Source organism: Lichenostomus cassidix, chromosome 1 (genome assembly GCF_008360975.1).
Source record: "Lichenostomus cassidix isolate B80296 chromosome 1, HeHo_3.0, whole genome shotgun sequence".
Taxonomy (NCBI): domain Eukaryota; kingdom Metazoa; phylum Chordata; class Aves; order Passeriformes; family Meliphagidae; genus Lichenostomus; species Lichenostomus cassidix.
The window spans coordinates 93,923,183-93,945,813 of record NC_139479.1 but is presented as its reverse complement, the minus strand read 5'-3'; the positions used below and the strand labels follow the sequence as shown (position 1 = coordinate 93,945,813).

The window sequence follows — 22,631 nt, the reverse complement described above, 5'->3', positions numbered from 1 at the left end:
ATCTTGAAAGGTCTTGTCTGTGTCAGGCAGAGAAGGCTTCATTGTCCACTTGTGTTAGTAACCTTAAGAAAAAATGGAATTGGTGGTACTGGAAATACTTTTCTAACTGGCTGGGGATGATTGCTTAACTTGGCTTTGTACTTTGCTTGCAAACACTTTATTCCTGTCCTAATTACACTACAGCTCTTCTGTGAGGTAAAAGAGCTAATGGCAAATGTGAGGAGCCTGCACACTAAAGGCACAGCTGCAGGGGTTTATTCCTGCTTATGTTGCCTTCCTGCAGCTTCTGTGTGCCCTGGGTAAAGGCCATGCTGTGCTGTGGCAAACACCAGCCCATCTGCACCTCTACCTGCAGCTCAGGCACTTGACCAGTGCAGCCTAATATGTCACAGAGAAAGCAGGACTCTGTCTTATCTCAGCTTTGGTTTCCCAGTGCGAAGGGCTTTCTCACTTGTACCTGATCTTATGGTTGGAGGCTGTGAGGATGTATGAATGTCTTTGAAGTGCTTGATGGTCCAGTGTTTTACACGTAAAGCCTATTTTTATTTCCTTTTTATCTTAATATTTACCTTCAGAGGCCCAAAGGAAAGGATTAATTGGCAAATGGGATATGATAAATCCAGCATACATTTGTAGCAGGAGGTCTTTTTGTAAATGGATTTGGGGGATGAAGAAGACTTGAAGGAGGATACTTCACAAACAGCATTACTGATGAAAAGGCAGATAAGTATTATGAGCTCTAAGGAGGATCCCCTGCAGATGCATCAACATGTGGTAAGTTTGCACTGTCACTGTGAACTTGCTCTGGTCGGAATTTGCTTTCAGAGTTATGACCTCAAAACTGCAAAGAGAGGATGCTTAGCAGGTCTTGCTGAAGCAGCTGGATGGACTTTGCTGCGCTCCTGTTACTCAGTGCTGCTTTAACTTACAGCACACTAATTGCATAAACTCCCCTGCAATTTAGGAATTGTCTGTATTCCATAAGATCTATTGATTCATTTAAGTGGGTCCTTTTCCTTCCTGAACAAAGCAGTGGATGTTCTTGTCTAGTACCATACTTTGTAAAGTCACGATGAGAAAGTAATCCACTGGATGCTGTTGTGCCAGTTATGACTAACTCCAAGTGCATCAGAGGAAGGTGGCTGCTCATTTTACCCATTTTTCTTTTGTAGCACTTGGGCTATTGAATTAAGTCATATCATGGAAATGAAAGCTCTCCTTCCTCTTCTTCCACTTTCATAAAAAACAATTTCTTACCTGGAAAGTGCTCAGAATAGCAATTACACAGCTAATGTCTTTCTGGTCATGTTGCTATCTGTACCACACTTGCATCTTTTTGTGGGTTAGTTTTTAGTTTTGTTTTGGTTTTATGTTTTGGTTTTGTGGGGGTCTTTTTTTGGTGGTGTCTTTTTGTTTTTGTTTTTGTTTCTTTTTTTTTAATCTGGTCAATTTGGCTCTGTGACTTTGGAAACGAGGCATAAAACCACATTTCTTTTTCAGAGGCTCTTTGTTTCAGCTTCATTATATATGTTATATGCAGTAAAACCTACTGCCCAGGTAGCAGAATCACAGGCCTTGGATGCAGGATCAGTTTAGCAAGAAGTTTTAGCTCTTATTCACAAGGCAATCAAATGACCATACACATGCTCTTTAAGTCTCAGTGCCATGAGGCAATTGGTATTTTTAGTGGAAATTACTGAATGCAGAGGCCATTTTGGAAAACCTCTCATGCAATAAGCTGTGGAACGGTGCAAAATTATGTGAACAGAATGAGCCTGAAATCTGAATGATTGCTCAGTTATACTGAATCTCTGAACCAGCCAAGTTCAGAATTGACATCAGATAGTGGCTGTTTTATGATGCATGTGGAAGTCTTTTGAATGCCAGAAAAAGCTGTAGAGCTAATTTAATATAAAGTTACAAAACAAACACATTCACGAAAAAAAAGAAAAGCAAGTGTTTAAGTCCTGACCTTCCTACCTTGTTATATGTCACACAAGGGAGCTATTACAGAAGACTGAATAGAGCAACAGAAGGCAGTGGCTTGCAGGTGGTCAACTGTGCAGTGTTAAGGCTGATGGTGGGGAAGAAGGGGTAGCTATAAAATCCCAACATCCCATATACAGAGGGGTCTGATTCCTCTCTCATGTGCTGTAGTGTTAATGTAGAACAGACAGTACTGCGAGTTTACACTAAGTGGGGCATGAAGCTTTAGAGCTTTTCTTTCTAGTGTACAGGCTGCTCTTCTGCCTATCAGCTGAGCATGTACTAAATATCTTAAGACCAGATCTGACAGAATATAGGAATATTTGTACAAAGTCAAATGCCCACCCAACCTAGTACCTGTTTCTGACAATGAGCAACAGTGAATTGCAGGGGAAGTGCAGGACCACAGCTCTATCATGGGTAGAACTTTCCCCAGGGTACTGTCTCAGACCCAGCAATGGATTATATGTATTCTAGTAATCCTCATTTCTTTGAATTTGTCTAATTTCACCTCAAACCCACATGAGGTTGTGTGGTCCACAGCACCAATCTGGTGCTGCTGATCTGGCCCTGCTAGTTCTGTTATAGTTGTTTATCTCCACTGGTATATTCCTTGTGTCAGTCCGTTGCGCTTCACTGCAGCTACTGCTGGATCCAGCTGCTGCCTTTATGAGCTGAAGGGAAGATTGGATTCTGTTAAAGTCTCAGCTTTCTCACAAAAATCAGCTGCATCTTCCTGATAGTAGAGGAGTAGCATCCTGGCAGATACTGTAACTATGCCATGACAAGCCAAGCTGAGTCCTGGTCAGGCCTGTGCTGCACGTTGTTATTTTCAAATTCTGCTTCTCCAAGATAACATCAGCTGTCATTATGTAATCTTTTTGCTGTTTGGTTTACAGTAATACTCTGAAATCCATCCGAGACACATCTACCTGGCAGGTCTGCAGTCCCATCCAACATACTCTTCTCTACCCCACAGAAAGGCACATACAGAGCTTAATCTCCTGCTGCAGACCCAGAGCATGAGTTGCAGCATCAGGCTGATCTTGTATCACAGCCACTTGTCACCATTTCTGAATAGGAAAACCAAAGCTGACTGGTTATCACGACAGGATGCAGTGCACCCTTGTGTGCTGTTGCCTCTAGAAGCAGGTATGACTTGTCTGTTGTAACCCAAAGGAGGGATGTTTACCATTTATTTAATTGTCTGACTTCCAGCAGTGTCTAAAAACTGCAGAGAAGGACAAATGGTTGCTGTGCATGAGCAAGCACAGCAAACTTTTATGAGTGAAATGACATGTAAGTTTGTCTTTGGCACCAGTTCAAAGCTCTGCTAGTGCAGAGCTTCTCACTGGATCTAATGATTCATTACTGCTGTCCTGCTAGTATAGAGTTTGCTTTTCAATTTGGGTTTTTTAGGTTACTTACATAAAGTTGTTCAGTGGTCAGAGTTGGAACCAGAATTCACACACAGCTGGATCTTTCGTCAATGGAGCTTGTGCCTAGATCATTAGGTAAATTAAACTTCAGGCTGACTTTATGCTGGCAGAACATTGTTATCCAACTTGGTGTCTGTCCAGAGTAGCAGGGGTAATGCACTTTTCCAACAAACGGCTGAAAGTGTATTATCCTCCTACGCCTGCCTGCTATTTCCTCCCTTCCCAGGTGGGAGTAACCTTGTAAGGGACTCTGATTAGCACAGATGGCTGTGGCTCTGTTGTTCCAGCCCTCCCAGCAGCCTGCTATGATCTCAACAGATGGAGTGGGCTTGGTGCTCCAGTGCTGGGAGCTGCAGAGGACATGTGTATGCTTGGTGGAAGCAGCAGACTGAGTCACTCAAATATATGTGATGTTCCTCCTGTAGGAAAGATTAATGTTGAGATGAAAAGTGCAGAAAAAATTGCTACACTGCAGAAGCAACCGTGGTTTCCAGTGTGGAACTATTAACAGCTAAACTGTGAAGGCTGATTTGTGAAGAACAATAAAAGGAGGAATTCTGCAGAGCCCAAATGATGTCACCTGTTAGGCCATGATGAAGGCAAGGTGCTATGTAAAGTGGAGCACAAGGATACACACAGATTCAAGGGAACAAAAGTGAGCGTACAAAGTGCTGGCTGAATATTGCCTAAATGTTTTGGGCAGTGTGACCTTTCTTCTGCTTCCTAAGGAGAGTGGGAGAGAGCCCCAGCACTCTGGATGAATTGGTTTTGTGGTGAATAAAACAGGGCTACACTCTGTTGGAACTTGATGGCTGTAGAGGGATGTAGCAAGGGAGGAAAGGAGGATTGTTCAGATCTCAGAGCTGGCTGTGCAAAGGCAAGTTCTCACTTCTCTGCTTTGGAGCAGATGTGTGAAGAGCAGCAGGTAGACACTGAAATTATTTGTCCTAAAGCAGCTCCCTCTCTTTGTTTCCTTTTATGAAATTTGGCTCCTTTTGTTCTTTAATAAATCTTTTTCTTTCCTTATAGCCTGAGCCAGTTCTGGCTTGTATAACCTGCAGGCTTTTCCTCATTCCTGGGAACTTCTGAGGGGATTAATGTAAACTGGAGCCAGGTGCTCAGGCTTTCTTCACATGATAGATTAGCTTGGAGTTTTGGAAAGGAAAGCATGACACAAACTTTGCAAACAAATTCTGGGGATCCAGAGCCAGGTTACCCCATGCCTCCATCTCCGAGATGGCGAAGATCATACTGCTTTAGCTCATCTACTGCTAGGAAATATATCATACCCCAGGTTCTTTCGAATCAACTCTATTCCTTCCCACAAGGTGATCAGTGCAGTCATATCAGTTCACTGAGTGAAATAGGCTTTGCAACAGCTAACTTACCAGCCAGGTGGAAACCAGCAACAATATCAAGTCAAAGGGTTATGATGTTTGGAAGTGGTAGGAAAGTGAAATGACACAACCATTTAACAATGAAGTACCTATGATTTTTCAAGTATTTTTTCCTTCTTGGGAAGTATCCTAGAGCAATACATGATAGATCAAAAAATAACAAAATTCCAGAGGGTAACAAGGTAAAAGTTTGGAGAATTAGGTGTGATTCTCCTCAACACGGGGCAATCTTAATCTCTTCTTCAAGAAGAGATTTCTTCTCTTCTTTCAAGATTCTTCACTTCTTTCAAGTTTGTTTGTTTTCCTCTGTTCCCCTACTGCAGCCCATCACCTAGTTCACATAATGTTGCCCTCTTGATAGTTTGGCTTACTTTTGATTCAACATATTAGAGGAGCAACTTAGACACATTTCCATGTATCCTCTTGCTCCCTTATTGATTCCTGCAAAGATAGTACACCATCCACATTCTGCTTCCATGCAGAGATCTGCAGTTAGGTACTATAGTGTTCCTTTCACATTTTAGAATATGTTCTCTTGGGAAACAGCAAAGCCAGTGAGTATTACTGAATTCTCTTGCTTCTGTGCAAGCAGAGAAGCAGACCAGTATCCTGTGTGTGTCCTGGGTGCAAATACAGGAGCTGCTGCACTGATCCATTGGGAAGGGTGGAACCACTGTCTCCTACAGGAGCCAACGTATGTTCTGTGCAGAAGCAGGGATAAAAATCACTTAAATCCCTTCCTTATTTAACGGCTCAGGTTGGATTACAGAATAACTTTTTTTTTTTCATGGCATCTGTGGAGAGCAGCTTTATTGTCTGAAGTAAGAGAACTGAGAACAAATTAGGATTTTATTACTGCTGATTTTATTTAACTTTTTGTTAGTTTTTACAAAGTTGCTGTATTGTGTACCACAGTCTTTTGCCATACCAATAGATTTTCTGGTTTTCTCTTTTTATCTTCCTGGGATCTTTAATGCATGAGGTTTCTTCAAGTTTCTGCCATTTCATCTGGACTTGGAGCCAGGCAAAATGCCACAGCTTTAGCCTGTGTAGTACTTGGAATGTCCTATTGATGAATTGGGCTTTTTCTTCAATTGTTCTGTAAAATGTTTTTCTAGGTTGCTTATTCTCTTTCCTAGAGGATGCTAGCACTTCGTGAAGGAATTGTACAGGTAACATGTCCTGGGACTGTCTACCCCCCTGCTTTTGAGAATGCCACGAAACTTTGCAACCGCCCTTTGCCAGCTGAGGAGAGAGGCTGAGGTACAAAGTATAGCATTACAAGTGGAAGCAAATACTCATTTGCAGGAGGTTTCCCTGCCAAACTGGGGCACCTGGAACATGGTTCTACATAGGGTTGTTACACCCTTCAAGTGTTCAGGTACAACACAATTTGGCTGTTCACTATCTCTCACGCTGCCTATTACTAATCATAGTAAAACTACAAAGTAGCTGTATTTCTGCAGCATTGTTGCTGCTTTGTCTATTTATCCAGATGTCCCTGGAGTCAGTTTTGCTGCTGTTACTTATCTGTGATGCCAGACAATGCTTGGGAGGGCTTCAAAGCTGTGTTATCTTCGTTGTCCAGGGGTATCTCTTGTCCTTCATGGACAGCTCTAAGCTTCCAAGAATCACAGCCCTTATTTCCAGGGCCTGTACTTTGTTTTGCATAAGCACAAACAGTACCAAAGCCTACAGTAAAGTTCCACTGCTTCCTTACATTGCAGTATATATAATGTGAACTAATACATATTAACAACTGTTATAGCAAAAAGACTGGTATTATAGTTAGGGAAGGGGATTTTCACAGCTTTAGATTAGTTTAGAGTTTTTTGGAGAATGTTTTCTGGTGGACTCTGAGTATGATTTAATTTTTCTATCAATGTGGCAGATTTTTGTGGCTCTAATCCATGATGATGGTATTGAAAGTTCATCATTTTTGTACCAACACTGACCAGAGTGTGTGTTTGTGGTTTCTATAATTATCTTCCTACCTAGCACCTAACATGGTCCTTCCCCTTGTTACCTGGCAGGTGAAATGATTGACATCTTTATCCGTGTTTGATGGGTACATTTGGGACAATGCTAGCTATAGATTTTGTCCTACTGTTATTAATAAATGAGCTCTTTTATTAGGTTATTAGCAGGAGCCACTCCTTTTATTCAACAATGTATTGAACAGATCTTGGCAATATCAACAAGGATTTTGGAATATTCCATTATATTTCTTACTTGCCTGTAACAATCTTATCTTCTGTGGACTGTGACCCTGTGCACACAGAGTAGAGTTGTTCTGTGCTCTTGCTAAACTCCAGCTGTCACTGAAGACCACTGGCTGTTGTGGTTCTCATTCCCAGCTACACATTCAGCAGTGTACATTCCGTTGGGGCTTGATTATTTTTGTTACTAATCCATAATATACTGTAATCCTCCAGAGATTTGTATCTTGTTACCTGCTTTTAAAGCTCTTGCAGGGACTGGGCATGTTTTCCCCAAGAGCTGCCTGCTGCTTTACACTTTGTTAGAAATCAGAAAACATTGGTGGAGTTGGCACATGAGCTTCCTGTTCTGAAATTTGCTTCTTTCTTTCAGAACTGGTGATGCTTTTTTTTTTTTTATAATAGAGGAATGTGTGCCTTCCTTCAATACTACACTTGGGCAGCTCATCTATCTTTGGCAGCTTTACTATGAGGCTTCTTCCCCAGTGCCTGCTCTTTCTTGTTCCATCTTCTTTCAAAGCGCAAGGAGACTCTGGAGGATTTTTCTGTCACTTGCCTGAAGCACCTCCTCAGTAATGGTTTCCTCTCCAGACACTTCCCTATTTTTATGTTTCTTAATGAAGTTTCCATTCAGTACTATAAATTAATTATACAGAAGGTCTACATATTTCAGTCTATGTTACTGCTTTGCTGTTGTCTCTTCTGAGCCCTCTCTTGAGCTTGCATTGGGGGAGACAAAAGATGGCTTCTCTGTATCTTTTTGTTTCAGATATTTGTTTCATCTGTCCCTCATTTGGAGGATTGTCATCTATTTGAAAAGTAATCACTCATTTTAATCCCAAAGCTATATGACAATCTTCATTAGTATTTGCAATCAGAAATATAAACTAATGATTATGAGGATGCAGGGAGTCTTCCATGCTCAAGGATGAAATTCATGACATAAAAATTTCCCAAAAGAAGAAATTGTAGGGACCTTATGTTAAAATGTAAATCATGTATTTCCTATTTTTTGATATACATTTGTTTGAAGTTGTGTGTTGTTGAGTCTTTATAAACTTGAAAGTAGGTTTGTATCAAACAAAAAAGTAGGATTGTTAAAACACTCTCCAGCTGAGATCCAGGGCTGTGCTCTGTGTGCTGCATGCCTTCAAAACATGGATTACTAGGTGATCACACTTGTTTGGAGTATGATTGCTGTTGGTTATCATCTTGCCAAAGTCCATTCCAGTACTAGTATCTGTGGTTTGGCCACAAATTAAACTATAAATATACTTCTTGTGCTGATCCTGTGCAAATATCTAATGTCTGGAGTCCTGTATACAGTTATGGAGAAAATGATGTGGAGTTGGTTTGTTTGTTTTGCTTCATTTCACTTCTTGTTTGTTTGTATCTAAGAAACTCTGTTCCCTCTCACTCCCAAGGCAAATCAAAATAACAGATAAATATTTACTGGATTATTTTGAGCACTGCTGATAGAAATTTCTGGCAGTCCATTGAGACAGATATTTTTTATGAGATGTCAAAGACAAGGACATTTACCCAGGATTCAAGTATGGCTGCTTTTCCAGACCCTTAAAGCTGACCTTGTAGCTTCTAGCTGTAAGTGTCCTTGTATTTCGTTATAGCCTCCTTAGCAACTAGTAAAAACTGAAAGTCAGACCGAATTTAAAATCTGGTCAAATGCTCAGAAGTCAAGAACAACTGGCACTTTTTCTGAATTGTTGCACTACAAGCCTAATTTGCCCTATGTGCTTTTTTCTGCCCCTCCCCCCCCCCCCCCCAACCCTTATGTCACAGCCTGTAAGAAAGATTTGGCTGCTGGAAAGAATGTAGTTGATTTTTAGTTCAACTAATGATTACCAAACCAGAATGTGGAAGTGCTTTATTTGTCTTTATTGTTCTTTGTCTACATTTGGTTAGTTAGAGGCTATCACAGCAGAGCTTTGCTCCCATATGGACTTTCCAGTAACTAGAGAATAATTTTAGGGTTTTTTTTCCTATGCCTTTTTTTGGCCTATGCTGACTTTTCCAGCCTTTGACACACTAAAAAATGTCCAGGAGCATGGTGCAGGACAGCCAAAGCATGTCACAGGCCAGTGGGCCCCCAGCAATGGCACAGAGGTGTTCAGCAAAGAGCTGCTTTTTTGGCTGCGTTCCGCTGTGGCAGCACAGAGGAGCTCACTTTGGCCCCGAAACCTCGTCTCGTTTCACAGGGATGTGAGCACCCGGCACTCAGACTCCTCCCCACCCACAGCAAGTCACTTGCGCAGGATTCAGTACCCTTGCTGCTGAGCGATTCCCGCTTGGAAGCCTCGGGAAAGGTGTTTTTGAGGCAGGGTTAGCAGGCGCGCTGAGCGGGAGCTCCCTCTCCTGGCCGCGGGCTGTGCCGGGGCTGTGCCGGGGCTCTGCCTGCGCTGGCGGGCGATTCCATCCGCGGAATACAGCGGGGTGAAAGGAGGTGTCACTGGGCGCAGCACGGATGGCAGGGTCAGTGCCACGAGTGTTGAATAAATAGAACTCCCCGAGCGCCAGGTTCTGCCTTTGCCTTATGCCGATAACAATGCACAGCCATAGGATTGTATTTTCCCTTTCTCCATGCACGCTCTTGTGGTTATGACACACTCTTGCTGTTTCCACTCTGCTTCGTCCATCTCCCGTTGCCCAGGCAGTGTCTCGTCTTGTTGCTTTGTGATGAGAAACATCACAGTTTCTCTCTCATATCCCTTCCTACTTAGGACAAAAGAAGACATCACTGCCACGTCCACCCTTCCACATTAACCATTCAGTCTTGCCTTACTGGGTTCATCCTGTGCTTTGTACCTGTCGTTCTCACAGAGATTTGGTGTCTGTAGAGTGTTTTATGAAACCAAATGGTTTGGGACCAGACTGAGTTACTGCATCTGTGCTGTTTAACAGGGACTCTCAAGTACAGTAACAGGTATCTGCTAAATTTTTCATGCTTTTGATTCTTGTGGGCTATAACTGCAATCTCCACATTATTGTCAATTATTTGGGAGAGCAAAAGACTTAAAAGAGATAGCAATGGATTCATTTTGAATACCACCAAGTCAAGTAATTTCCCTACTGCTTACTTCAATAGAGTTTATTGAGTTTATTTAAAACTCTATTATTTAAAATAGAGTGGAGAAAAATCGTTTACATGGGAGTAGGGATGATAATTTCTGGCAGAATAATAGAGTGGATCTGTTCCTTGAGTGTAAGGCAAAAAGGGGGCATGTTGACTACTTTGGCTGGTCAAGGTAAGCCTGGCCTCAGCTGTTATGCTGGGCCTTAACCTGTCTGACAGAATCACTGAAGGCCCTGTACATATTTTGAAGGCTTTTCTATGATTTAAGGCACCAAGTGAGGTGAGTACCAGCTGACATCCTGATGCTGAGAGAATGACACCTCTGGCAAAGCATAATGTGGTAGGACCAGGATGCTAGACAGTTTTTCTCTGTGGATAGGTTTCTGGAATGATTGTGAAGTATCACAAGGCAATGTAAGGTGGAGTAGCCCCAAGAGCCACAGGAATGAGCCAATCTGTGGCTTGATTCTCCTTGTTCAGGAAAAGAACTCTAAGGAATTCTGGAGCTCCTTTCTTGCTTAAGTTTCTTGTGATAAATGAGTGAGCTTAAGAAACAAGAAGGCATCCTTCAGTGCAGTAAAACAACAGATCACAGATGATATAAGGGGCAGGGCTAAAATAAAGCTGTTGTATCCTACATGATGATGGGACTGTAACAAAAGTAATTGGCTAATCAGATCTAGAAAAGGGCATTACTTCCTGGTGACAAGTACTGTCTGGTTAGGGCTTCCTGAGCTTGGGGGCTTGGTAAGAGTTAAGTCTCACATGAGAAGAGTGATATATGTTTGTTTTCACAGCCTCTCTGAGGAAATCCTGTTTCAAACCTGTTACCCAAAGACACAGCACCATTCACCTGGGAAACAAACTGGAAAGCTGAGACATGCTGAGCAACAGAAGGTTTACTGCCATGCTTGGCTGTGTGTACAGGGTCTGTATAGAGTGGATAATTTTTATACAAGGATATGGGGTTACCCAGGGGACATGACAGTAATCCTTAATGAAAATCTCTCATGGGAACTGAGGAGAACAGCATGCTCACCTTCTCTTCTCTGTCAGCAGCGAGACTTTCACTGTTTTGGGGAAGTGGCTGTTTTCTTTATTTCACTGCAATGCACTTTGTCTCAGTGTTGAGGTCTCAGCCCTAAATTTGCAAGGCACTGTGAATTGTAAGGTGCATGCAGGGGATTGTAAAATCACGGTTGTGCCAAAGACACAGAAGTGCTCATTGGGCCACTGCTCTGGGACAATGAAATGAGAAAGATTACCAGAAGAAGAAAACAAAGGGCTTGGGAGAAGGGGAGAAGAGTGACTGCAAGCCACTTCTGTTGCTTTTGCTGGGTGGCTCATTTAATCAAGCAAGTCTACCACATTATCTGTCTTTTCTGGGTCTAACTATGAGCATTTCTAGCTAAGATCACAGTATTGTTTAGTTTGCTCCCATGATGGGGAAAAAAAAAAGAGTAGAATACTGCATGAAAAATAACTGTGATTCCTCACTTCAGTTTTACGTCTGGGAAAATCATGGCTTTCTGTGTAATTTTCCACTCGTTTGTATTTTGAGATGCCTCTGTTCAGATGTGATGGCCTGCAAGAAAAGCTTTATCCAGAATCATGTGATGTTGGCTTTTTACTGAGGTGGTGTTAGTTTCATCTCTCTGGAAATGGATGGAGAATTGCAGAGAAATGACTACCTAATACAGAGCCACATCATTTGGATAGCTGCAACCCCAAAATGCATTAATGTCTTTGTGGGTTTCAATTCCTGTTAATTCCTTTAAATCCAGTTAATCTAATCAGTCATCCATTGGTCTTGAAGCTCTCTACAGCAAAGCCAGCAGGATACAAACCAGGAGATGCTTAAAAATTTTTTTTTTTTTTTTTTTTTTTTGGTTTTGCATCCGTCTGCATCACACCACATACTTGAAGGTAGCAGCTTGAATAGTCTTCAACACGAAGCTGAGTCAATTGTGTGCTAACTCTGGAGAGTCAGAGTTAGCAGAGCAATGTGGGTGCAGCCAGTGGTGCTTTGTATCCCATATTAGCAGTGTGGAGAAGGAACAGGGAATTTAGCTAATCATGGCAATTTGTTTGAGTTGGTGAAAGCTGTTGAGGTTTGTTAAACACTCCAGGAAGAATTAAACATCTTGGCAGTGCAGTGAGAGAAGAGATTTGACATGGAGAAAGGTACAATAATGCCCATTGGCAAAAGTAATCCAAGTTTCTCTTCACTTGCCTGGGTTCTGAATTTGCAATCTGCTGTGAAGGCAGAACATTTGGGTAGATGTTATCACAGATAGCTTAATGAAGCATAGAGCCACAGTTTTAAAAGGGAACTGAACTGATAGCATGTTTGAAAAAATAATACAGCAACACAGAGTGATCTCTAATACATGGATATTCTGATAAAAAGTTAATGGAAAGCACGCAGCAAAAATTAATACTGCGGTTGCGTCCAGCTGGGAACCAGAGCTCAGTAGGTCAAAAAGAATTATCTACTTGCATGGCTATTAAAAGCACCCCAGATTAAATGATATGAGAAATATTTAAGAGGCCGTTCCATCTGTATTCTTCAGAGGCTAAGCTAACTCCTCTTTGAGGCATGGAAAAAAGCATTAAGGACATGGGTATTTTTTCCCAGAGGTTTTTTTTTTTTGACATCTTTCCTTTGAAACATTAGTACCGGCTGCTGCCAGTGGGACAGAACACCAGAATGCACTCAGGTCTGATCCAACCAGGAACCAAGTTACATTTACATCTCAAAATTACAGGTAATACACAGTACAGTGCTCTGTTACTTCAGTAAGCTCTCAGATATTTGGTCATCTCTTCTTTAAAGAAATGTACTGTCATCTTGTTAAATGCTACATCTATGAAATTTTGTGCTGAGTTGGACAATATTTTATTCACCAGAACATATATTCAGAAGTCTAAAAATTCACATGCAAGAGATGAAGTTTTAAAAGAATGTGGAAAACTCTGCACTTCTGACAAGAGCAGGTTTATGGCTACCAGGTCGGTCTTCTCAGGAGCAAGGCACAGCAGAGTATGTGAGAAGCATTTTGACCTCTAAAGGTGCAGAGCACAAGGATGAGCCAGGAAATACAAGGAGACCAAGGGCAAGCACTACATTTAGAGGCTGCATAATGCTCTTAATGTTTACAGTGAGTGGTTTGAACACATAAAAGTAGGAAATTCAAACACTTGTAAAAAATAGTTCTCCTCTTACAAATGCACAGTGTAGACAATCCTGCCTTTTCATAAGGTGATTAAATAACCCTGGGTTTTAAGTACTTTACTCTTGATTTGCCTTTTCAGTGCCAGGTTACAGCCCAAATGCTTTTTCCTGGAGCTGTATAATTTGGGAGCCATTATTGCACCAGTTGGCACAAGTTTGGTTTCTACTTTTTCCTCAATTTGCCAGACTGGATTTGTTTGGGGATTTTTTTTTTGCAAGCATTATTGTGCTGCAAAAAGTGTTGATATGGCAGTCTAATGGTATTATTCTCCTCCTTGAAGGCTGCAGCAGCACAGGAAGAACCAAACTAAATTTCCAGGGGGCACACCTGGTGCCTGGGCATGGCCAGTCCTTGTGCTGCTCCTCATCCATTATGGGGGCTGCTGATGTGACCATTTTGCATTGTGGACCCCCAGATATCAGACTGAAGCCAGTCATATCACAAGGGCCCTTAGAGGCTCATGCATTTCCCATTACAGGTCTGAGGTCTGTTCCTGCAGAGTACTGGGGTGAACATGTCAGGTCTGTTTGCCTTCAGCCTGGAGGTACCAGTGCTGTGCAAGTTAGTGCTGGTTGGGAATTTGGAACACCTTGTATAACTTCTTCAAAGTTTTGCTTGCATTCAGTGATCTGGCTGGGTGCTCAGATGGCTTTACCTCAAAGTTTGTGCAAAACACTCCAGGGCAATATTGTGCAAAAAAAAAAAAAAAAAAAAATCTCATGCTAGGCTGTTCCCAAAGGGAATAGTGGGAGTTACTGGCTAGGTGAGCATTTTTGAGGGACACCACTAATGACTGAGCTTTGGGGTATAGACCTTCTATCCATCCAGTTCCTGAGACACTAGTCTGGTGTATTTAGTTGTTAGTTCGTTATTTTCTTTGAGGAGGGCAAGTATGAAGAGACTTGTTTTCAAAAAGTGTTTTTATGTGCACTAACCACTTTAATTTGCACATTTCATGCCTTCTCAAAAGCAGCTGCTTGGTATGTTCCTTGAGTCTAGGCCATCATTTGTTGAGGAAACAAATCAGACTGACTAGATCCTCAGCTGATGAAAAATGGTATTGGAAGCTAGTCAATTTTTGCTAGCTAAGGGCTAGACTCCTATTCCTTAAGAACCCTCTTCTTCCTTTTTAAAAGCAATTTTTATCATGGGAAACAATTATGGAGTAAAAGGCAGAAAGGTATCCAAAACAGTTCTCATGTCTTTTCCAAAATGCATTTGGAGGATGAGAAGGAGGCATGAATAGTGTTTATATAGGGAAGGAATAAAGCTTTGTCATGCAGCTATTGGCTATTTTGCTGTAAGAAAGCAAGGACTTTGAAATCTGCTGCTGCCATAGAGGAGTTTTGCTCCTCTAGGCAGGAATAGCTGTAGTCTTTTCACCATAGAGTGAGGGAGGCCCTGGTTATTTTCCTCAAGCATTCATAGGACAGTCACTGCATACAGGATACTCATCACTGCATTCAAAGCTGCCCCTGCTGCAAGCATGCCTAGTCCTTAGTGACTGTCTCTCAAAGCAGTGGAATTCTGAGTGGCTGCTGTTGCTTTTGAAAAGAGCATTTAATTATTTGAAAAGATAATAGTATCAACCTTTGATTTGCAGTCTGTGCTCTGCACTTGCAGCAAAGTGCTGTTTACAGCTGCCTGTGTGGTTAAGCCATGGGAGTGGAGGTAAAGAGCCATAGCTGTGCCTCTGAGCATGGAAAGGAGTTAAACTTACATTAACTATATAGTTTCTGCTGAGAGTCCTGGAAGTTTAAAGATCAAAGGGCTCTAGTCAGGCAGTGTCTTGCAGCTACACATCATTGCCCCTGAGTCAGTAGGACCACCTGTTTGCTACTGTGTGTTGACACAACCCAGCACTGTTCTGTACTTCAGTGCTAGACTGAGCAGATGCTGTGGTAACTTGGCTGGTTCCAGTGTTAAGTATCTTCCTAGCACTGCCATGGGACATTGGCGCTTATCTAGAAAATGTCAAGACACTGATTGCTAGGATGTACAATTGTACAATTTCCATTTGCTCATTCCGTCATTCAGGCCTGGTATCTCACAAGCTGTCTTAGTGTCTGATGACTAAATGAATAAATTATTTTCTGGTTTCCCACCCCCCCCCCTTCCTTTACCCCCTTTGGCTCATAGAGGAAAGAAGAGGCTGGCTTGGCACACAAGCATTCACTGCAGACCTTTATTGTGAGCTGCTGTGACCACTGTAAAGGTTTGCCTCCATTACAGAGTCAGTCCTGACTATCTCATGTTTATCATTCCCATTTGTAGAGTGCAAGGACCCATCCTGCCACCGGTTGTGAAGAAGGCCCCAGAGGCAGGGTCAGGAATAGCCCTTGGCCCAGCTGCAGGGCACCACCAATAATGATGGTAGAAGAACCTTGGTTACCCCTGCCTTGTGGGGTTCATCTTTCCAGAGAGTCCAGTGTTTTGCACTAATGAAATCATTCCCCCAACTCATGTTTCAGGCCTGAATATCTTGCTGCTTCTGCCTTGTAGCTTTTCTGCTGATCAGCAGAGGATTTTTGTTTCTGAAATTTGTCGCTGTCACTACAGTTCACTCAGACTATGACCAGCTCTCTTGACATCACAGAGATGGAACCCAAAGGCAGATCCAGGCGGAATGGCCACCAATGCTCACAGAAGTGTGTTCTGGTAACGGAAGTGGCAGTCCAAGGAGGGCCTCAGTCTCACAAGTGAAAGTATGGCTTGCTAAAGAGCACAGCAGTCTTGTGGCCAGGAAATAGTGTTTCTTCATGGTGTGAAACACGTGGTAAGGTGGGGGAAAATATGTATGTGATGCTGCTTACTTGGAGGGGAAATGTTAGCAGAGGGGAGGGATGGGGTGTGTGGGGAAACATCTCTGTGAAGGGCAATGGTAGGAAAGGGCTTGTGTGCAAGGAGGTTCATGAGTCTGATGTGAGAGAAGGAAAGAGTGGGCTTTGCCAGTGACTGCTTTGTGTGCTTAATAGAGCTTTGGCTTGCAGAGGAGGATAAATGTGGAGAAAACAGTGGTGTCATATGGCTCTTCTGAGGTAATAAATAACCTGTGGTTTCAAAAGATTTATCTATGACTATGGGTGACCATCTGAATGGTTAGAATGAAGAATGTGCCCACGGGTTCAGTTTCCTTCCCTGTCATTAGTGTCTGGAGTTTTTAAGCAGTGGCCTTGGGGTAAGGCCTTTCTGGTAAAGGATCATGAAGGGATCAGATACACTGACTGCAAAGCATACACACTCCTTCCTTAGCATTTGAGCTGTACAGTATGGTCTCTAGAGTGTGGGGGTTTCCAGAGCTTACACTTCAACTTCCAAGAGGTTGCTATGTCTCTTAACTGGTGGTTATGAGCATTAGAGAGCAAGCAATTCAGACAGTGTTTGAATGTTTAATCCCAGTTTCTGAATCCTGTAACAGAGTGCAGAGAACTTAAACTTTTTGTCTAAAACCCTTCTGATTATTTTATCTTGCAGAGGTTCTTTGCGTGCTATAGTTGATAGGGCCATGTTCTTCCTTTGGGTCAGCTACACCTCACTGAATTTGGACAATGTTCTGTCAATGTGATTTACCTCTTTGTTTAGAGACATCTGTTTTGCAGCTAATTATGTCATCTAGAGTGCAGTTAAAAAGCCAAGTCTGGTGCTGACAGTCTTTAAGTGCTACCTGAGGTCATCCTATCCTTGAAACTGCAGGCTAAAAAGCAAACAGAAAATTTAATTGCTGGTAACAGCAATGTTTGTTTCCATTTCTTTATGAAGAAAGGTCCAAGCATAAGTTAAGATGCCTGTAAGGTTTTATTTTTAATTGAAAATAAGCAAGTAATCTGTGCCTGTTCAGGTTAAAGCCAGTAGCTTGCCAAGGAGTGGCTTGTTCTTACAAGGCTGTAGGCATGCATGTTTACCTGGCAACATAATCACAGGCATCTGTGCTGCCTGGTGCTCTGTGATATTTTCCACATTGCAAGTCCCCAAAACACATCCTGTGAAAGCCAGCTTGTAAGCTGAAATTCTTCTAAATTCTGGCTGATAGCTCAGCTAAAAGAAATGGCTTTGCACTCAGAGGGGCATTGAGGGGCATGGTGGTAAGCCAAACTCAGGTGCACTGTTTAAGGACAGCTTATATGATGCTGCCAACTTCTGTGTGGTGACTGCCATGATGACCCCTGTCTGTACCTGTGGCCTTCTTTCTCACTAACTTTTCAGACTCTGGTTCCAAGTAGGTCTGTGACAAGCCCCTCAGCTTTTACCTGGTGTTGCATGCAGACCTCTTCAAAACAGCAGTAAACTTTTCAAAGGATGATTATTCAGAGAAATGTGCGAAAGTTTTGCATGAGTATAGCATAGAAGCACACAGAAGGAATGTGTGACAACTCAGTTGCTAACTGTAAATTGTGTGAAAGAGGGACTTCAGTGAGATATTGAGATATTGGTACAGGCACTTGCAAGTCTTTATTTCTAGAGCACCTTGCCATTTTGGGGGGATAAGGGAGTAATTCAAAGTGAAGGTAAAACAAGACTAACTAGATAATAGAGTGCTTTCTGGTTTACTGATTTCTTTTTGCTGAAGAACTGGTACCTTTTGTTTTTGTTTCAGGTATAGTTAGTTATATAGAATTATAATGACATTTTAAGTGGTTATTGTTGGCATGGAAGGCAAGGGAGCAGATGCAGGCTGTGTTTGCTCTTATTTTGAATTTAACTTTCGGCGAAGGAAATTTTGTGCCCGTGATTGGTCATTTCTTTTCCATCTATTTGTTATAAAACTAGATAAATAAAAGTCTGTCAGCACAGAAGTTGAAGGAACGGAGTCAAACCAGTGGATGAAAAGCCGAAAAGGATGAGATGAACTAGATACCAGATATCCTATCACATAATTGATGTAGGATATTTCCTGCCTCGAGATAGAAATCGATTGTATTTTTGTCATCTTCTTAAGGCTAAGGCTGGATAAGAAAGCATGATTTAGTTCTTGTAAGGAAAAGCCCTTCTTCTCTTAGTCCCCAGGTTCTGCTCAGAAGCAGAAGACCAGCAAAAGAGAAGGGCTAGAAAGCCCATGGCCAGATTGGATTTGGAGTTAGTGAAAGAGGATGAATTCAGGTCCAATTGTGCTGTCACTTGTTTGCACTTCTTTTTAGGTGAGGAACAGGAATGGGGAAGAGAGTTAGTGGAATGAATACACAATGATTTTAGGACTAGCAGCAAGCTTTTTAAAGCTTTGCTGGAAATGGCCTGAGTTGAATTTTGGCCAGCTAAAATATTAAGCTAGATGTCTATTCATCTGACTGCCTCTTGGAAAGACTTAACTATAAGGTGTATTGTGACTTTACTGTTGGTGCATTCCCACTGGAAAGGTAAGTGGTTTTCTATGAAAATTCCTATTTATGGTACTATACTCTGCACTGTGGGGAGGTAAAGGAAAGACAGATAATTCACAATATGGATTTGGCTCATTAAATCCCTTTTAGACCTATAATGAATTGTCCCAATTTTGTGCTAACTTGAGAGTCAGTCTTGTAACAGAATTTTCCATGTTCAGCCTTATAGGCTTTTTGACAGATTGCTTATGGTCTGCCTAAGATGTGGTTTTTGTACTTTGTGCTTTCTCTGTGAATGCTCAGCTGTGCATGTTTGGTCTTTCAGGCCTATTTCAATTCAAACTAATGACTTCAGAGAATATTACCTAGGCCCACAGGAGGGTTTGCTGTATTTGAATCATTTTACTTCAGTAACTAGAAGGAGAATAAGTATGGAGCATAGATCCAATATAAGAATAGGTATACAAGGTAGTTATTTTCTTTTAGGAAATGCACACTGGGAACTTTCTGCTTGTGGTAAAAAAGCTATTTATTTGAAAGCCCTAGTTTGAAAAATTCCTGAGAATACCTCCAAAATGAAACAGGGTGTACCCTCTTGCACTGAACAGCTTAGCAGCCTGTGATAAAACACAATTCAAATTTATGCTTTAGGAGCATTCCATAACTTCAGCGTGTACAGTATGGAAAAGAACTAGCTTAGAAACATCTAACCATGATGCTCAGCTAGCTGAACATTGCTGAAAATCTGACCCAGACCAGGTCATCACCTCACAGGCTATTCCAAATCTAGAAATAAAACTTCTTGCATTTGCTGAAACAGTTAAAAGAGGGCTTGTCCCTGAAGCAGATGCTACATGTCAATAGCAGTTTCTGCAGTTGAATAACAAATCTCTTTAGGAGTGCTAAAAATAGACATATACTATAGTCAGGAAGAGTCAATCCCTGGTACCCAATCTATAAATAAGCAAGCTATTGACTAGTATGATAGGTATATATCTTTAATGTATTTTAAGCCCTTTGGAAAGCAGAGATAACATGATATGGATCTTAAAACAATGAACTAAGAAATGAGGACTTCTAACACACGGTTTATGTGACTTGCAGCAATCACAGCCATAGATTTTTGGGATCTTGCAGAGCAGTAGTACTGATTTCAACCTTCACCAGTTTAAAAATGTAGTCAGATAAGACGGGTGGGACATTTTAAAATGCAATCCCACCACTAGATGGGAGGAAATAGTTATCTTGATAGTACTTTACAGTCCCTCTTATTAGAAAGCAAACCAAAAAGGCTTTATTGTGCATGCTGCTTCTATACCCTGTATGCTGTTTGTAAGCACAGTTGATCTGCCAGTGTGGGTGCCTGCAGTCTGAGTGGGTCACTTGGACCCTCTGTGCAAGAGGGAATAATAGACACATCAGCAGCTCATTTACTCTTTTCCTTAAGTAGATCTCTAAATAGATAGGCAGCTGAATGACATTGTAAAAAGTGCTTGTTTTCCCTGTCTTGGACAATAAAGGGATACTAGGTGATCTTTCTTATCTCAGATGGAGGCATCTTCATTGTAGGTGTTAAAAAGTGGATGAAGCAAGCACCACACGTTTGCTTCACTATTCAAAGGTTCTGCCTTTCACAATCTTCTTTTCTGGGAAAGCACTTCTGTCTACTGGTCTGAAAGCTTAGGAGGGGACCTCATATGCCTTTGTAATCTGAAAGGTTTGGGAGAATTCTGCTTGTTTCTTTCACCATCTGTCTCCTCTAAAACAGAGTAATCTCAGGGGCATGGAGTTGCTTTGCTTATATCATGGGAATCCCACTGTGGCTGGGGCTCCTGCACACTGCAGGCTGCTTGTTCTGTCTCATCATTGTCACATATGCTCCAGCTCTGTGGTTATAGCTGAGGGACACTTAAAGTCATTTCCACACCTACTCCCTTCTCCAAACAGCTTTCACTTTAACTCATGAAAATGTACAAATGTTTGGGAGGGCTCAAAGATGGGTTTCCAGAGGCTGTGTTTAGTTTTGTAAGACTTATACCTGTTATGATACTTAAACCAAGCTGAAAACATCCCCTCAGGTAGTTCTCTGCCTTTAAATAGGTAATTCTGAAAGACTTAGGGCTCAATTCAGTCCACAGAGAATGTTAATAGCAAAACTGTTCTTAGTTTTGCGGGCAATGAATAAGGCTCAGGATTCAGTCAACAAATCCAGATGGGTTCCCATATTCAATTTTTCCAGCAAAAGTGCTAGCAATTACAGCTTTGTTGGAAGCTGTTACATTCTAAAAAGCATAAAAATGCTCGAAGTCTGCATCTTGCATGGCTGTCCAACTTGTCTACTTCCCTGATCTCTTTGTTCATGCTAAATTAAAAGGACACAAGTTACTGTGCATTGGCTTGCTGATTGTTTAGCTTCATCTCTCTACCTACCTTCAGGAGACTTACATGAGAACAGACATAATCTATCTGCCAATAACTTCTAAATTTTGTAGAGGCTTCCTGCTTCCTTTCTAACATGTAAAAATGTGGCTTACTTGTAAGCAGTTCATGGTGAGTAAATTGAAGTACAAACCTGAGTATTTAGACATTGTTTTGTGTTTAGTACTCCATTTTTTTTTTGTCTTTAGAAGTGATTGATCCTGCATGCTTTCAGTGAAGATCAGTTTAATAGCTATGTATGTATATATGCCCACAAAAAATACATCTAAAATGTTTCTTGTCTCTTATCAAAGTTTTCCTCTTCAGGATGAATAGAGCTTCAAAGTGTACCTCATTTGGAAGGATACTTATTTTTCAAAATTAAATTATTAAATTGCTTTTGTTTAGAAGGTATTTCTCTAAAATTGTCCTTTCAAAATGAAAAATTGAATTCTTTAATTTTGCAAGTTAAAAAATAGTCCTGTTTTCTGAGAACTAAAAAAAAAATCATGCCTTTTAATCTAAGTGCAAAGTATGATTTTGCAAATACTACTGCTTGTCTCAAAGACTGCAATTCTGGAGAAAATAAGTACTGAAGAGAGTACTTATTTTCTGGAGAATTTTCTGGAGAAAATAAGTACTGAAGAGAAGGAAAACAAAAACCCCAGTAGGTCTTACCATGTACAAGTGTAATGGGAAAAGGTAGGGCAGTCACTTCAGATAGAGCTAAAATGGGGAATATTTCAGTTGCTAAGGCTGATAACCTTGACTTTTATTGCCATTATGAGTGGTTTGGTTTTTTTTAATTGGAGGTCCAGTGGAGAATCTGGACCTTTTTTCTATGATTACAGGTCCAGCTGAGAAGTTTTTAAGAATCAACCCATCTTCTTGAAACAGGAATTCTGGCTAGATACCATGCAGGAGTAGTTTTCCATCACTTTTCAATTCTACTAATGTTTAAAAAACTCCAGCACTTTCACTGGGAAAGATATAAGTTCAGCAGGAACTGTGAAAGAAATCTGCTGCAGCATCATGATGGAAATGTTATTTTTCTACCTAAGCTATGATATAATACTACTTTTAAGCTTTCTATTGTCCATCTCCCAGCCAGGATAGAATTGTTCTTTGAGGCATAAATTCCTTTGTTCTGCTAGGAAGGCTCTGAATAAGGAGAGTGCATGATTTAGGAGCTGAGCTGATAACCAGGAGAGCTACATTCAGTCCCTTGGACTGTCAGCCTCAGCAAGTCACTCCTTGGCTTTATGCCACCCATAAAATGGGATGAGCGATGCGTTCCCTTGCTGTTTGTCTCGCCTCTGTCGACTGTAGAACATATGGTGCACGAATTGTCTTTCTCTTGGTGCCAAGGACACCAGGGGCCCAGATTGCAGTTGTGGCTTCCAAGACAAGCCATAAACAATAACAGGAAACGAGATTTTTTGTTCCTACAGTTAATCTGTAATGACAACCAGCTTATTCCAACGGGGAGCTACCCACTAAAAAGGTGAAAGGATCAAAGTCTCCTTGCCA

At 41.5% G+C, this 22,631-nt stretch overlaps 1 long non-coding RNA gene across 2 annotated transcripts in view; it reads left to right on the top strand.

The window, feature by feature from the left end:
* The window catches only part of LOC146445311 (uncharacterized), a 273,530-nt gene that overhangs the window by 30,573 nt on the left and 220,326 nt on the right, over positions 1-22,631 (top strand). The window contains exon 1 of one of the 2 annotated variants that reach the window (XR_014854491.1): positions 16,006-16,144. The exons of the other annotated variant lie outside the window; for it this stretch is intronic. This is a non-coding gene — a long non-coding RNA (uncharacterized LOC146445311). Of the gene's footprint in view, positions 1-16,005; positions 16,145-22,631 lie in introns of those variants that run through there. 2 annotated transcript variants of the gene reach the window in all.